Here is a 15,260-nt window from a genome sequence, read left to right as displayed (position 1 = left end):
TTTTCTCAAACCCTTTAACCCGTTGCTTTCCGTCCCCCTTTCGTCTCCGTTCGCCCCCAGCCCCAAGCGCGATCCGATCGCTCCGCTCGCGGTGCCGCTCCTTATGCTTTATGGTCGTTTCATTAAAATTCATTCATTTGCCTTTTATGCTGCTCCCGCCGTTTGTTGCGGGCCCGTTTGGACTGCTCTCGTTTCTGTTTTGTTTTACATCTCCTGACCATCCGCTCGTAGGGGGGTACGACGGTTTATGTTGGACGAGCTGGTTCGTCTTCGGCCTGTGCCTTGCTCTCCATCCGTTAGTTTGCGCTCAAAGTTTGCTGAACGGACCCCTCGGAACGGATCCTCCAGCTATGGGTTGTGTACCTTGCCGGAGAGGGAGCATGCGAGCATGACCGCGATGGACTTTGTTACATTGTTTCTGTTTTGGTTATTGTTTGCTTGTGAACGAGAGGGCGGCATGCGAAGAATCGGCGCTACGTGCATCGGGTAACAGAAAATTTGATTAAATGCAAATTTATTTCTTTCCTCCCGAACGAGGGTTGATGATTGATGACTTGCCACGGAGAGGTCAAGAAAGGGTTTCAATAAAAGCGTATGTTATTCTATTCGGAAGGAGCAACAAAAGTTTAGTGAAATACGTTGGTTCGTCATTCTGCTTCTACGTAAATGGTTTCTACGTAATTTACGCAAATATTTCTCTCAATAGCGCACAACCAATGGAGGTTTTTAAATTAAATGTAAAGCAATGATAGCAATAATTATGCTACTACCCATGCTGCTGGTCGTACGCTAGAACAGAGGGCGAAAAAGTGCTGGCACAGCATCTGCTTCTTATCGCTATCGTTTCACCAAAAAGCATACAAATCCGATGTCAGTGTCCTCTAGCATTGACATGACGCCGGGAAAGTTTAGCTCTGCCCGGTGGTTGTGTCCTTTTCTGTCGTCAATCAAACATAATCCTCATCCGGGTTCGGTATCGGTATGTCTGCATCTAGTCTGCGAGCTCGGCGGAGAACGAGAAATTATATCGTGGCCTGAGATTTTCTAGCACAGCCCGCCACTTCCGCTAGACGCAATCGACAACATTCGATCGCAGAACAATGGTACCCTTGGCTTTGGTTGGATTTTTCCGGTACATCCGGCCAGGCCAGGGATTGTGGGATCGCCATGCTGATAAGCAAAATTTTATTACCCTGTTTGGGTTGGAGCTACAGGAAAGAGCATAACGTTGAGGCGCCAGATGTCTACGGCATTTTAGCACAGTTTTCAATCGGTGTAGAACTTTTCTGCGTTGACTTGTGGAGGTTTATGACCTTACGGCACTTATTTTGAGGGCATTTTCTCAAGGATGTTGTAGTTTTGTTTCGCATCGATGCCCGGGATTTCTCCTTCGGGGAAATCTGCCTGTTAGATGGTGGAAAGCATAGTTTATGCACAAACACTGAACACTCCAATCTGTGGACTGTAGAAACTAAAACCTTAAGACTAAATCCCTTGACGCTGCTCATTAATCATAGGTTTGCTTTGCATGATTATATTCTTTAAGAGAATATTTAAAAGCATTACAGACGTTTGCGGTGAAAAAATTACCGTTTGCGAGCCGAGCAAAGGGCGAATTAAGGTAAAACAAAACACCCCTGTTGTTACCCCTTTTAAATTTTGCGGAGTTTGCTGACGTGTTTCCGTTGGGCGCTGCTGGATTTATCTGCCTTTGATCCGGTTCTCCGGGTTGACCTAATTTTTCCCCAAAGAAGCTGTTGACGTCTTTGGTTATGGCCCGTGTTTCACTGGTCTTTTCTATGCGAGTGCCTCGTCTCGCTTTCGTTGAGACAACTTGGCCCAAAGCAGAGTACGAGCAGCATATGCGAGAAGGGCATTGGGGCATCGGAAGTGGGTGGCTAATCATTTTCCGAAGGTTGGAGAACTGGCGCCGCACCAAACCAGTGGGCTTTGTTTTGAACTCGTTTGATTCGTGGCGTTGGCGTGGCGTGCAGGTTCCGTGGTATGTAAATACAATTAACCGGTCACCAATCATTCATCCCACTCGCGTCACTCGTTACCGATATCAACGAAGTGTGTGGTAGGTTTTTGTATTGCAAGTCGAAAAAAACTGGAACAGTAAACGATGAACGATTCGTTGAGGCGTTACTCGGTTTTGATAAAATATTCACCATACATGAAGGGAGCATATTTGGGGGCTTTATCATTCAATGCCTTATCGATTGCCGACTGATTCGATCGATTTTGAGTGCGGATAACTAACGGAGCATAATTTCGTGCGTTGGGGAGCTCGTTGTACGGAAGGTGCAATAGATCCGCCCACTTCAATTCTGTAGTATGCCATCAATCGGGCTGAGCCGGAACTTCTCCAGTTTACGACAGAGCAGTGCGATGAAACAATGGACAGTTCGAACGGAGCGGATTTACCGTCGCCGGCGATATAATGGAGCACGACTTCCGAGAACCCACTTTCCGTCGCCTGTCTGTGACAGGCTGACAGGCGGAACAGGTCGGAACCGTGGGGATTATGAAATCTCTCTCGGAGCTACTTAGAAGTTTTTCGGAAGCCTGGGTTTTGGGCCTCCTTCTTATGCTTCCAGCAGGTTTTGCTTCCCAATTGACTGGAGGGTGAGTTTCACTGTAGCTGACGTGTGCTCTGGGGAGTTGCGATGTTTTCGAACACGGAAAACGGTTCGTGAAACGCAGCGCAACCGAAAAACACCTGCAATCAGTTAGTAAACACTTGATGTTTTTTTGTGCACGGTTCAAAGCGTGAAGCCATCCTCTTGACCCACTGGCAGAGAGGGGGACCTAAACGCGAACGTATTGTTGTCCGCTTCTCTATCCCAACTTTGGCAGCTCTGACGTCGATTGATTGTCGAGGGGACACGAACGCCATAGAGAGTACGGCTTTGGTGTTGATTGTTGCTGTGACAGTAAAGTGAAAATTGAATGACAAAAAACTCCTGAAGCTTCCTCCGTTCCTTTCAGGACTTATGGCGACCTTAGGCATTAATGACCTGAGCAGCTGCTGGTGGGCAAACAACAGGTTGGAAAACTCCCAACAATTTTAAGGATCACCGAATCGATGGCACCTGAACGCGCCGGAGAGATTCGTTTTTCACGCTCGATCGAACTCATTTTGTGGAGACCACCCTCCGGAAGTCTTTCCGTGTGCTGTTGATGATACACTGCTTTTCCTAATGATAGAATCACCCGTTTTTTCAGACTGAGGCTAAGATAAAACGCTGAACCGATTTTTCGGAGATGAAGAATCGATTTATTTAGCAAAAGAAATAATATCCATTGTTTGGTTTTGCGAAAAAAAAATTATTTTGACTTGGGGAGCCAAAAAACGATAAAACGGCTGTTTCAAAACGATAGACTCATTATGTATTATTCAAGAAAATAGGGCCACCCAGTAAAAATGAATAACAATTATGATGTTTTAATAATCAGTGGCCTCTCCACTACGATTTATTACTTCAAATATCCTTTTTGGCATGCTTTCGGATAGGTTCTTTAGCACGTTCATCGACAGGGAACGCCAAGCATTTCTAATCGCCACTTCAAGCGTCTGTAAGTTTTCGTACTGCTTGCCATCCGCATAGATCTCACGCACTAGAATTCCCCAAACATTCTCAATAGGGTTGACGTCTGGAGAAACAGCCGGCCAGGTCATTAAATTGACTCCCAAATGTTCCAAGTAAGCTTTTGTGGCTCTACTTGCATGGACAGGTGCATTATCCTGCTGGAAAATTAGCGGGTGGTGGTTGAAACGATGCAGGTATGGCTTCAAATTACTCTCCAGAATGACTATATAGCCTTCACTGTTCATTCGTGAAGGAACTATTGCTAAATTACATTTAGCTTGCCTGCTAAACGCACCCCATATCATGATGGAACCTGCGCCATAATTTCGTCTTCTAAAAAAACGAGGTTCCCGTCTCAAATCTTGCCAGTAGTGGCAAAAACCATCAGGCCCATCGAGATTGAATTTCTTTTCGTCACTCCAAACGACCTGAATTAAAAAAAAAACTCAAATATTGGAAAGCTCAATGTATCGATAGCTTACATAATTCCATTCGTCTTTCCATGACATATGCTCGTTCGCAAATTGCAATCTTGCTGCTTTGTGGTGGGTCTTCATTGCTGGAATTTTTCTCATTGATTCTCTGGCAATGCTTACAGAGGAACTAAGAGTTCTTCAGATTGTAGCATAGCTAACATTCATGTGGAATTCATTCTTAATACGCCGACAACTTTTCGTAGTGTTAGACGCAGCTTTAACTACTCTTTGTTCATCGCGAGGGTTAAGTAATTTTGGCCGGCCAGATTGGCCAGATGACTTCCGAGTCCCATATTTCGATGGATCTTTCAAGTAATTATTGATAACCTTTGGAGATCGTTTCAGTAATGAGGCTATTTCATGATTTGACTTCCCAACACTACGGTACGCTTCAATTTTCCCTTTTCGCCTTCTCCTAATTGAGTTCCACGACCCATTTATGATCAAAATGGCCAATAAACTACAGAAAATATGCGAGACTACTGAGATTAATAAACTCAGTTACTTGACAATTCAACTAGTGTTAGTAGGACTGGACTAGGACCGACTTTTACAAGTGAGTCTATCGTTTTGAAACAGCCGTTTTATCGTTTTTTGGCTCCCCAAGTCAAAATAATTTTTTTTTCGCAAAACCAAACAATGGATATTATTTCTTTTGCTAAATAAATCGATTCTTCATCTTCGAAAAATCGGTTCAGCGTTTTATCTTAGCCTCAGTCTGAAAAAACGGGTGATTCTATCATTAGGAAAAGCAGTGTATGTTGCCCTCGTAAACACGCTGTTTTCGGCTGCATCACAGCTGTCACCCATTGGTGTTGGTGGAACTGTTGAAAGAATGGTGACTTGAGAGGGGCCATAACACACAAAGTGTGTGAACGGTTCAACTCATAAACTAAATAAATGCCCATAACACATGGAAACGCTCATCGCACCCCGGCCTTATGTCATTAAGAGCCCTCGAGCAGCGAGACCTGTGAAACGATAAACAATCGATAGTATCGAGACTCCCCCTGAACGTACGAGATAGCGTACCTCACGGAACCTTAGGTTTCCTTTGGCGATAAGATAAGATTGGGACTGTGTTGGGACATTTTGGTTTTCGACCTTTCTTTGGGGGTTGAAATGAAATGAGAAAAATTGGGATCCCATGCTATGTTCCATGCGGTGCACTTGGGTAACGCGGTCGAGTCCAAACTTGGTGGCGCTACCCGATCGGCGGCCGGTGGTTTACCACTCAAATGCTTCGACGATTTGTCAGGTTAAAGATGTAATCGATTGTAAAATCGGTCACCGCACCAATCGGTTGGTGGGGCTCGTTTGCTGTTGTCGATTACGTTGACGGTATGTTGAATTATGCCACTGTTCTGTTGGGGCGTTCTTTGTGCGTGAGGCATAGTCCCGCTGCGAACCGTTCTATCGATCGACTGCAATCATCACTTAATTGCGTCTCTATCGGCTCCAGGGGGATTTTTTTCTCTCTACGCTCCTACGAAGCGATGACGAAACGGGCCAAACATATTTACGCAGCAATCAGACATGCAGTATTGATCATGCGACAGTCCTTTTAATGGAGTTCCAGTTAGTAAGAGGTCCTACATGTATGAAGCTAATTTAATGCAATCAAATTCAAGAAAAAGAAGGTCTGCTTAACCGTCTAAGGTCACGTTACTAAAACAAACGATTGTGGGATCCGGCGACGCTTCGCGAAGTTATCTTGAAATAATCACCTCAAACGGAACCGTGACTCAAGAATGGCAAACATGTACCGCTATTACCGCTGGACCTTGTCACACTCTATGTCAGCAGAACTGTAACCAACGCCAATCGTAGCGGCGATAGTATGCGTTGCAATCGGAGTGACTTTGCTGCACAAACAAGTCTCCGGTTTCGCGAGACACTTTCTCAGAAATAGAGCAGTGTCCGTCGGGAGGAAATGGGGGCTTTGCCGAAGATTATGGCCTGTGGTCACGGTTTCTGACACACGCGCATGACGCTCCGACACTGCAAAATGTAATCTCACTCTCAAGCCGCCTGGTGGATCTTATCGGTGGTGGACCCACCGTAGAATGTGACACTTGCTTTGTTGCTTAAGTAGCAAAAGCAGAACGTAGAAAGATTTATTTTTAGCAAACAAATGACGATTAGCACATTAATAAATCGCAATACGTAACCAACTCTTTCTGGTGACTCCCGTTTCGTTTTATGGCAGGTTCGGTTTTATTACTATTTATCAACCGTCCGGGATCCGTCTAAGGAAGCTCCTACTCATGCTTGTGACAGTGTGCCAGCGATAAATGTGCTGACCCAGCACCCAGACACGCAGATCCGCGGTTCCCGTCCGTCCTGACTTGCAGCTGGCATCCGGTCGTTCTCCATTTTCAATGTTTGACTCGTTTTTTTCGCTCCAACGTTCTCAGTTTCTGGCAGTCGAACCAAGCACAAGGACTCACATATCCATCCACCACATGCCACATCATGATGGGTGACGTTCCGATGGCATATGGAACTTGAGTCGTGAGGCGCAAATCCACGCTCGATGGATGCTCAATTTTTTAATGAGTTTTGCGCAAAAGAGGTGACTTGTGCCCGGCTACGCTACCGTTTGCGGTTTCGGTTTGCACGATTCGCGGGTCCTTAATTGTTTCAGGCAGCTGATGGATAACTTTCCTAACACACCGTGGCCAGAGTGTCGTGCCGTCGGTGTGGGAAAAAAAAAATCGATGGCGCGTTTGACTATCCAACCGATGCAATCGAGCGGTTGACATATTTAATGAAGTTCACTGGTTGAGGCCGTTTCGAAGGCTCACCTCCAACTGGTAACGGATGAGGTTGTTTGCAAACCTTGGTACAAGGGACTCTCTGCAAAATTTAGCCAACCGTTCGATGACGCCATTGCGTGGCACAACGGTTCCTCCGATATCTGTGTCACGCACACACTGCCGATGAGACTCGACCAGCGGACGCTAATTTGATTGTAACACCTTTTCTGGGCAAATAATCATCATCTGCCGGAGCCACCGGATGATGAATGAAACATAATCGAACGCGGCCCAATTAACGGACTGTGTCTAATGGAATTAATTGTCACATTAACAAAACGGGGAGCTGCTCGGGGAGAACTCATATTTCTTGCCAACCCCCTAGGACTTCGCAATCAGCCCGACCCGGGCCGCTAACTTTGTTCTGGCCAGCCGAATTCGAATTCCTGTCCATCCGAAACCCAGCCGTTTCCGGAATAGGCATTATTAGTCACAGAAGTAATTGTGGGGACCGGCCAGGGTCGAAGGTTTTTGAGGAAGCGGCATTCCACCCCCGGTTCTGTATCGATTTACTCATCGATCTGACGTGTGTTTTTGTTTCGCCGGCGGGTTGTTGTCCGGTGTTTCAAGAAACCGATTGCTTCTTCGAAACACCTCCGAGAGACTGGTCCAGTCTGGTTCTCTGTGTGTAGGCAGAGTCGATCGGCAGGCCAGAGAACGTGGCGTGGCCAATATTAATCACCTAACGGCAACGTTTGCCGACTCAGCCTTCGCCGCCCGTGCTGATTCTGTGTGATTTATTATTTTCTCGAATTGATTAGACCACTTCTCTGCGCGCAGGTTCCTGGAGCACCGGCAATCGATCCCTCTTCGAGAGGGGGTTCTTTCTTTGAACCCGGTGCGTCATTGCGCGTTGTCGAACGGTGAGCAATTAGTCGGAGATGAAGCCTTACTTTTCAGTGGTGTTCCGAGCAGACTCCGCCGGTTGCCGGTTCTCGTCATTTTTACCGAACCGGAAGCCTTGCTCACCACACAATGTGTTTTGGTCCAATTCTTGTTTATCGGTTCACGCGGTCGGCCTGAAGATTGGTTCCGCGAAAACGGGCTACGATAATTTGGTGGACAGCGGTGAAATGGCTCCGCTACTCCGCGAACAGTAACGCCAAGTCACGAGCGGGGCATAAAAACGCGCCGCGTGTGTGTTTGCTCCGTGGCCGTTTCGATCAACTGCGAAAGTCCTGTCCTGCTGTGCCCAGCTCTTTCACTTGAAACCGCTGGGAGGCTGCAAAGATTGAGGCACGATTTCGCGCTCTCACCGTGCACCGCCGCGCGGATTCAAATTGCTTTCGCTTTGGACCTCAGAGCCACAGAAGATCGCGCGGTTCTTTGCGCGCCGAATGGAAAGCTCTGAAAATGACTCCTTTGTCGGGTGTCGGGGGTTACTGTGACGGTTTTATGTCCACAGCAAAACTGTTGGCGGCTGGTGAAGAATTTGAACCTCCATCTCTGAGCCGTTGGATCCGCCGAGAGTGGCAGCCGATCACACGCTGCCGGTCACGAAGTCCCAGACCGACCCGCAGCTTGTTGTAAATCATACCAACAGAGGATTTGGCTTGACTTTTGTTTGGTGCTCCATCGATCGAGTGCAATGCTGTTGAAGGTTAAACTTAACACCAGCCCCCGGTAATTGGACCCATTTCGATGCGCGGCCAAATGCGCGCCGAGAGGTGGGCCAACTCTGGTGTCAATCCGCAGGCTCTGGCCTATTTGAGCAATTTAAACTGAAGTGAAAATAACCAGATTCAGATCTCAGTCTTAACCTTTCTTTATACCAAAGTTTTTCTCTGGGAGTTGTTGGAAACAAATCGATTGGTCCTCGGAAAGACCAATTCGGCCGAGCGTTGTTGGCCCTGGCTCGGCAATCCGACTAGGGGCCTCGATCGAACGGACCCCGGAGACTCTTCTTTGGCAAATTCCTCGGCAAACTTCCTCTCCATCCCGAGATCGGCTGCGAGACGTGCAGAACCGGTTTCGGTTCTTGCTGCTCGTGATCGAGCCGGCCGGAAATGGTCCATCAGGCGCCCGGGGTCGTGGTGGTGCTGGTGGGCCCTTATTTATCTGCCGAGAGACCGGACTCCGGGACGGTTTTTCCTATGCTCTCGAAAGCCACGCTCTTCTGGTCCGCTCTGTGGCTGCGGGCATGCACAAAAAGCAAAGGTCCCAGGTCCTTATCAGAGTCGGCTAGGGAGTAATGTGGACCCCGTTCGTGGACCCTGTTTGCGGCATTTCTAATCTTATGGGCGATGAAGGGCGTCTTTGTTTTGCCTTCCAGTTTTCGATCGACACCTCCAGGGTGCCAAGCATACGCAGCGTACGGAGCAGCAACTGTTGTAACACTCTCCGAAAAAGTTTCTGACTATATCGTGCTTTGTTCAGTAAATATCATTCGCAAGAATGCAGACACACTCGGTTCTCTGGAACACATGCCACACCGTTATGGACACGCCATACTATTCGTTGCCCTTGTCTGAAGACCGAACCCCTTTACCGATGACTCACACACAAGGTCTTGGAAGGCGGAGGCGAGTATGCGCTTCGTTGCAATGCCGGCGCCGGAGAACGATGTATGGGCATTCATTCCTTCCTTCCTTCGACTTTCTTGGCCCCGGTGTGGCCGGGGGCTCAGGGTCGTCGGATATCGTACGGAAAATATGTCCCGGTTCCGGGTGCTCGGTGAAAGAAAGTATGTTTCATTGACCATTAAAATGTAAATTACGTTAAATTAGGCGCACACAAACGGAGATGGCAACGGGGTCGGTTATGCAACGGCACAAGTTCGTAGCGAGGACCTGGAATTGGCTCCCGGTGGAGTAGAAGGTTGGTGTGTATTTTGGACGATTGCGTAACACAAACGTTGGGTGACTTTAAAATACTTTTGGCGCACTCATGCGTTTACGATTTTTAGTTATTTTAAATCATTAAGCTTATAGGAAGTTTAAAAAATTGGAGACTAATTAAGTTTAAGCTTTTTTTAGGGAAACTCGCTTGTTTGCAAATTCCTCCGTTTGTCACGCCACATCAAGGATAATCAATCAAATGTTTGTCATCTTTCGCTGTAGCTGTTGTGCGCCTCGAGATGCTTCTTTTCACTCGGTTCTTGGCACTTCAAATCAACCATAATCTCACAACTGTCAGCGGCGGATCCGCTTGTGACAGCGAAAAAAATCATGTCTTCCAAAGGAAATCCGTTGCTGTGATTTTCAACGTTAGCTCGCGTCGGAAGTCGGTTCGACCGCGACTATGCTTCGTGTCGCTCGTGTCGAGCCACCCACACATGAGGGGGAGGTGACCATCATCGCGATAACAACCATCGGCCGACTCACCAATGGCCGACAAATGATGCTTCCCACGTCCTGCCCGTGTCTGAAATCGGTCGCACGCTGCGTGTGCTTGAAGTGTCCTTTTGGGACAGTGAAGGGTGCTCGAATTTCTTGCCCAGCCCAACGGGGGACAGCCCGGCCATTGTGTGGCCGAATTAGTGGACCACAAGTAAAAGGAGGCCGGCTTTCGTCGGGTGTCGAGTTTCGCATCGCTGCGAGGATTAGAATGTAGCAGAACATTAGTCCTCCGAAGTGTCCTACGACCTGGTGGAGCGAAAAACATTTTCGAAGGTTCAACAATCGCGCACTCCACCGAATCCCTACATAAATCCTGTCCAGCAAACGGATGGTTCAGTGCCGGATAACGTTATCCTAGTGGAATAGATACAACGTTTGTAGTCTCGAAACAGTTTGCAATATTTGGAGAACAACGAAAGGAGGTTGTAGATCATCCGGAAAGTTTCATAACTCTCGGTAAAGTCCCCGAGGATCACGCTTCGCAGTCTGGCGTGGCACGTTGGAAGTGATAAATGGATCACCGAATTCGTCGTCCATCAGAACGCAGTTGACCGATCTGATAATGGCACAAAAGTGACGAGTGGAGCCTAAAGCGGCCAGCAGCACTAAAAATACGTGGTAACAATCCGTTTTCCGGCCGCCGCACCTCATGAGGTTCTCCGAAGAATCTGCGGCCCGGTGGTTCGGCCGCTATCAACCGTGCTGCGTCCGGTGATTGATATTTTAATCGTTTAACTTGCGGAACATAAACGGTCGGCGTTTTGCGTCGGGTTTTTGGTCCACGACAGGGCCGTGGGTTGGAAAAACTGGAAAAACCGCTTCAAGAAGAGAGAATGCTGATGTGTACTCCGTCGTGGGTCGTCCTTGCGATGGCCGCTTGAGGCTCAGTGACCCCGTAATTATCGTAGCTTCGTTGGGTGAGCATAGCTTCGTTGTTGTACATTGTACAAAACCATCAGCCATCTCGTGTTTTATTTATGTAGCTGTTTGTTGCTTGACTTTCCATACCTTGCAACCAGGAGCGTACGGGCTTTTAACGGGTTGATTAGTTTGTCTTAACTAGCCACAGTGTGCTTATCGTGAAGTATCAATCAGCGGGGCTAATTCGATGGAGCAGAGAATGTCTGGCCTCTTCATCAAGCCAGTCGAACTGGAAGGGAATGTGACGAACTAAATTGATTCACACTTCGATAGCCATGATTGCATCAATTGCGTGCGTGACGTGGCGCGCGTCGTACGCCGAATGATTCTATCGCCAAAGGCTTCGAAAGCTGGAATAGGCACGAGATACCCGTATCGTTTTATTTAAAACCACTTAGCCCTCGGCCGCCCGTAAAACACTGCTTCGATTGAGGCGAATGGCCCCGGCCGGAATGCAATTCTGGGTTGCAGTTTTCATCTTAAAAAGGCCCTGGAAAGGAATAGAAAAAAACCCTCATAAATTGAAAGATTTATTTACTGACCGCGTGTGTGTTCCCCGAGAAGTGGCGGCCGCAAAGAGAGGCGGCGTGTTATGACGTTCGCTCCAAGTAACGCCACTTTTGAATTTATTAATTTAGCTCGATGCGGCAAATTAGTGGCGCGCAGACGAGAAGCGGCCATGCTGTTGCTGTTGCTGCTGTTGCTGCTGCAGGAAGTTTGGAAAATAAAATTGTTCAATCAATTTAACGCGCCCGCGCTCTCTGTGACACTTCTTTCGCTTTCGACGCGGTGCAGAACATAACTCTTGGCGGAGAGGAAGCTAAATGAGTATTTAAAGCCAACCACGTGGCGCTCTACTGGCTGCGTGATGCCTTTTTTATTTATTCATTTAGTTATTTATTTAACTTATGTTGTGTCACTGCCCGGGTTCTTGCTGCCTCGTTCGCCGTGGCTTCCAGCGAATGAGCCCAACTCCCGGTCCCGCTAATTGAGTGTTGCTTGAAGATAAAATATGAAGCTGCTTTAATTGATCGGCGGCTCGCGTGGGGATAAAAATCGGATTCGTCGCCCCAATCTGCCCGCGAGACACCCGGGGGGGATGGAAAGGAGAGAAAACATCATGATCAGATTATATATGACGGCGCTGTGGGACACATTGCTTTGTATTTTACGGAACTCGCGCGGGATCCCGAGCGCCACCACGGGAGAGACAGCCATCGTGGGATTTTCTATGTTTTATTACAACGACACTACGATGGCGGCTTTATTGGGTTCGAGAAAATAAACAGCCGGGAGCTTTCGTTTTCCACTCGCGAGCCCGAGGAGAAAGTGACCAAAAAATCGACCGAAAAACAGCCGACCGCCGGCAGAGGCAGTCAATTTCAAGTGATGCGTCTTTCGTATGGTTTCACTTTCGATAAGTCCGGGGCCCAGGGCTACTGAGCATTTGAAACTAAACCGCCGGCCACCGACGCTTCCGCCTTTTTCTCCCCGCCTGCGGGGTTTGTTTTCCGTGTTTTCAGCAGCGGCAACAGGCAGCACAGCTTGAATGGAACGGTTTTTGGTGGGCCTTTTTTTCTCAAGTATTGCTAATTTAATTACCTTTGCCAATGGGCAAGATTTCGGGCGCGCGTTCAAGTACTGGCTGCTGGCAAAGTGCCATCCGGCGGTGGCCGTTGCGTCACGCATTATTATTTTATGCTGAGCTTTCAGATAAAAAAACAGTCGTTCGTTACGTTTTGTGTGAAAAACATGCCTCGGAATAATTTAGTTTTTCTGAACAAAACATTAACTTCAACATTAGAAAGTGTTCAATTAGACGGCTAGTGAAATTCGCCAAAGGGCATTAGAAGCGATTTCGAGCAATGTTGAAGATGACAACATCAATTGATTATTGATTGTTTGGGCCGACCGGCCGATTGTTTATCGACCGGCCATGAGTGGCTGGGTTATCCTGGTGGAGTTGCACTTTCGTTGCATTAGGGAGTTGGTTTAGATGCTGCGACTTTCCAAAGGGCCAACAGTATTTTTCACAACGTTACAGTAGATGTGCCTTTCTCAAGACACTGGCCCTGGAATTTCTTTGTTAGAGCCAAATGTTTACAGTGGTTTGCAAAACAACCTTAATTATCTGAACATGTTTTTATTTAACTGCTTTTCAAAGATTTCGAATGTTTAAGGTTCTAAGAGCAACATTGATAGGTTCTTTTGACATTTTAATTTATTTTCGTGTACTGGCACAACCATTTTGAACCAGATATTTAGATTTGTCAGTTGTGAGTGAGTTTCTTAACATTTTATTTTAGTTTTGGCATTTAAAATCTTTTTTTTGTTCGTTATCGGAACCTCTAGAGTAGATTTCGTTATTTATGAGGTGTAAAAACGTGATTTTTAATACGTTGGTAAATATATGTTATTTTTCAGCATGGAAAATCTCATTGATGTTCCACACATATTTGATTTACTAGCAATTTGACATGTTTTAAGTTGGAATTACTTTCCTCAAAATCGCTATACGAGGTTCCATTTAAAGTTTAATGGCCAGTTTAAAAACATGCCATAAAATATAATTCCCACCGTGGAACTGTATTACTTACGCTGTCATGATTCCAGGATGAAGTTTTGATCAAAGAGCATTGGACCCGTGAGTGGTTAAAAGTCGCGCATCGTGCGTATCGTTGGCTTTTGATCCATTTTTGGACCCCGACACCGAACTCCGATGTACGTTTGTGTTTCGAATCCCGGATGCCATCCCCGTGCCGGGTAGAAACTGGTACAACATGATAATAACAAATCTCAGCGGCAGCAACCCAACGGGGCGGGAAGCAAGGTCACTTCGAAGACGAAGGCGGAACGAAAATGAATCCTTGAAAGGAGAGCATAAGCGCGTTTAGTGGTTGGCTGGCGGAGAGGGAACCGACCGTTGCAGTTGTAACGACGACGAGAAACCTGTTTTTGACTTTTCTCCCCCGTTTTTCGAATGCGTCGCGTTTCCCTTCTATGCTGCGAACAAACGGAAACACCTGTCTTATGTTTGAGCCTCTGTTCTCTGTCCGTTTCGTTTGCTTCGTCCTTATTTCGACTCGTCTGCGTGTGTATGTGTATTAGGTGCCCCACAGCATTAGCTTCCAATTGCCAGACCAAGCCGGTTGTCATTTGCCGTTTGTTGCTTCTTCAATTTACTTTCAAGTCCACGCCATCCGGCCGATGAAGGGCCCCTGATCCTTCCCGCGCTTCGGTACCCACAACCGCGAACTTTGTTCGTTATTATTTTGGCAACAACAAAATTGTAGCAAATCCTGGCGTCCGTCTGCGTGGTGCTTTCCTTCGCCGGGTCGCTCTCCGCAGGCTTCCGGTACATGAATCCAGGCCATTGCCTGACTCAGACCCATCCGAAAATCCTTTTTAACCTTCGGCTGACAGCTTTTCATGCTACGCTTCAGGAGGCTTCACAAAGGATTGCTCATTATTTGTGTGTGTGCGTGTTTTTGGGGGGCGGCTTACATTGAAACGACATTTAGATGAGTTACACATTTCACAATGGATATGATTGTGTTCATTTTCACATTGTTTTTCTTTGTTCCCGTTCCTTGTTTTTGTGTCTTATTATTATTGTACATCGTAAGGGATGTACACAGCAAAGTCTAGGCACTGAGTTTTGACTCCTCCTATGTTTGGCGATATAATTTAGCAAAAAATGCTAACAAATGTGTTCAAAAAAATAATCTACAAGTTTACCTACGAAAAACGGCGACTACTATATTTGGTTGAAAAGCACGCACCTGACGCGCCATTGTGACCTGATTCAGTCGCTTGCTATCATGGACAGGAAGCCCAGAAGTGGTATGCTAAAAATAGCATCAATATTGGGCCTTCGTAGAGCAAACTTATCTTAGAAAATCGATAGAAAAAATAAATTATGAGAAAAATTTCCCCATAATGCCAGATAAGGCTTCAAAACAAGTTACTAGTTACTAGTATTGTCCTATATTTTTATGGTAAATTTTTCCGACTTTGAAAATAATTTGATTCGAAATTTTGATCGTGAGGTTTGCTTTGGCCAACTTATGCTGTGTCCGCCTCTTAAGTTGGAAGTCCCTCGACGAATTGGGA

General features: G+C 46.8%; 1 protein-coding gene across 1 annotated transcript in view; it reads left to right on the top strand.

Annotated features, from left to right (window-relative positions):
• The window catches only part of LOC128267412 (uncharacterized), a 43,907-nt gene that overhangs the window by 999 nt on the left and 27,648 nt on the right, over positions 1-15,260 (top strand). The gene's annotated exons all lie outside the window — the stretch shown is intronic.

Source organism: Anopheles cruzii, chromosome 2 (assembly GCF_943734635.1).
Source record: "Anopheles cruzii chromosome 2, idAnoCruzAS_RS32_06, whole genome shotgun sequence".
Taxonomy (NCBI): domain Eukaryota; kingdom Metazoa; phylum Arthropoda; class Insecta; order Diptera; family Culicidae; genus Anopheles; species Anopheles cruzii.
The sequence above is the reverse complement of the archived record's forward strand: the minus strand, read 5'-3'. Positions and strand labels throughout refer to the sequence as shown.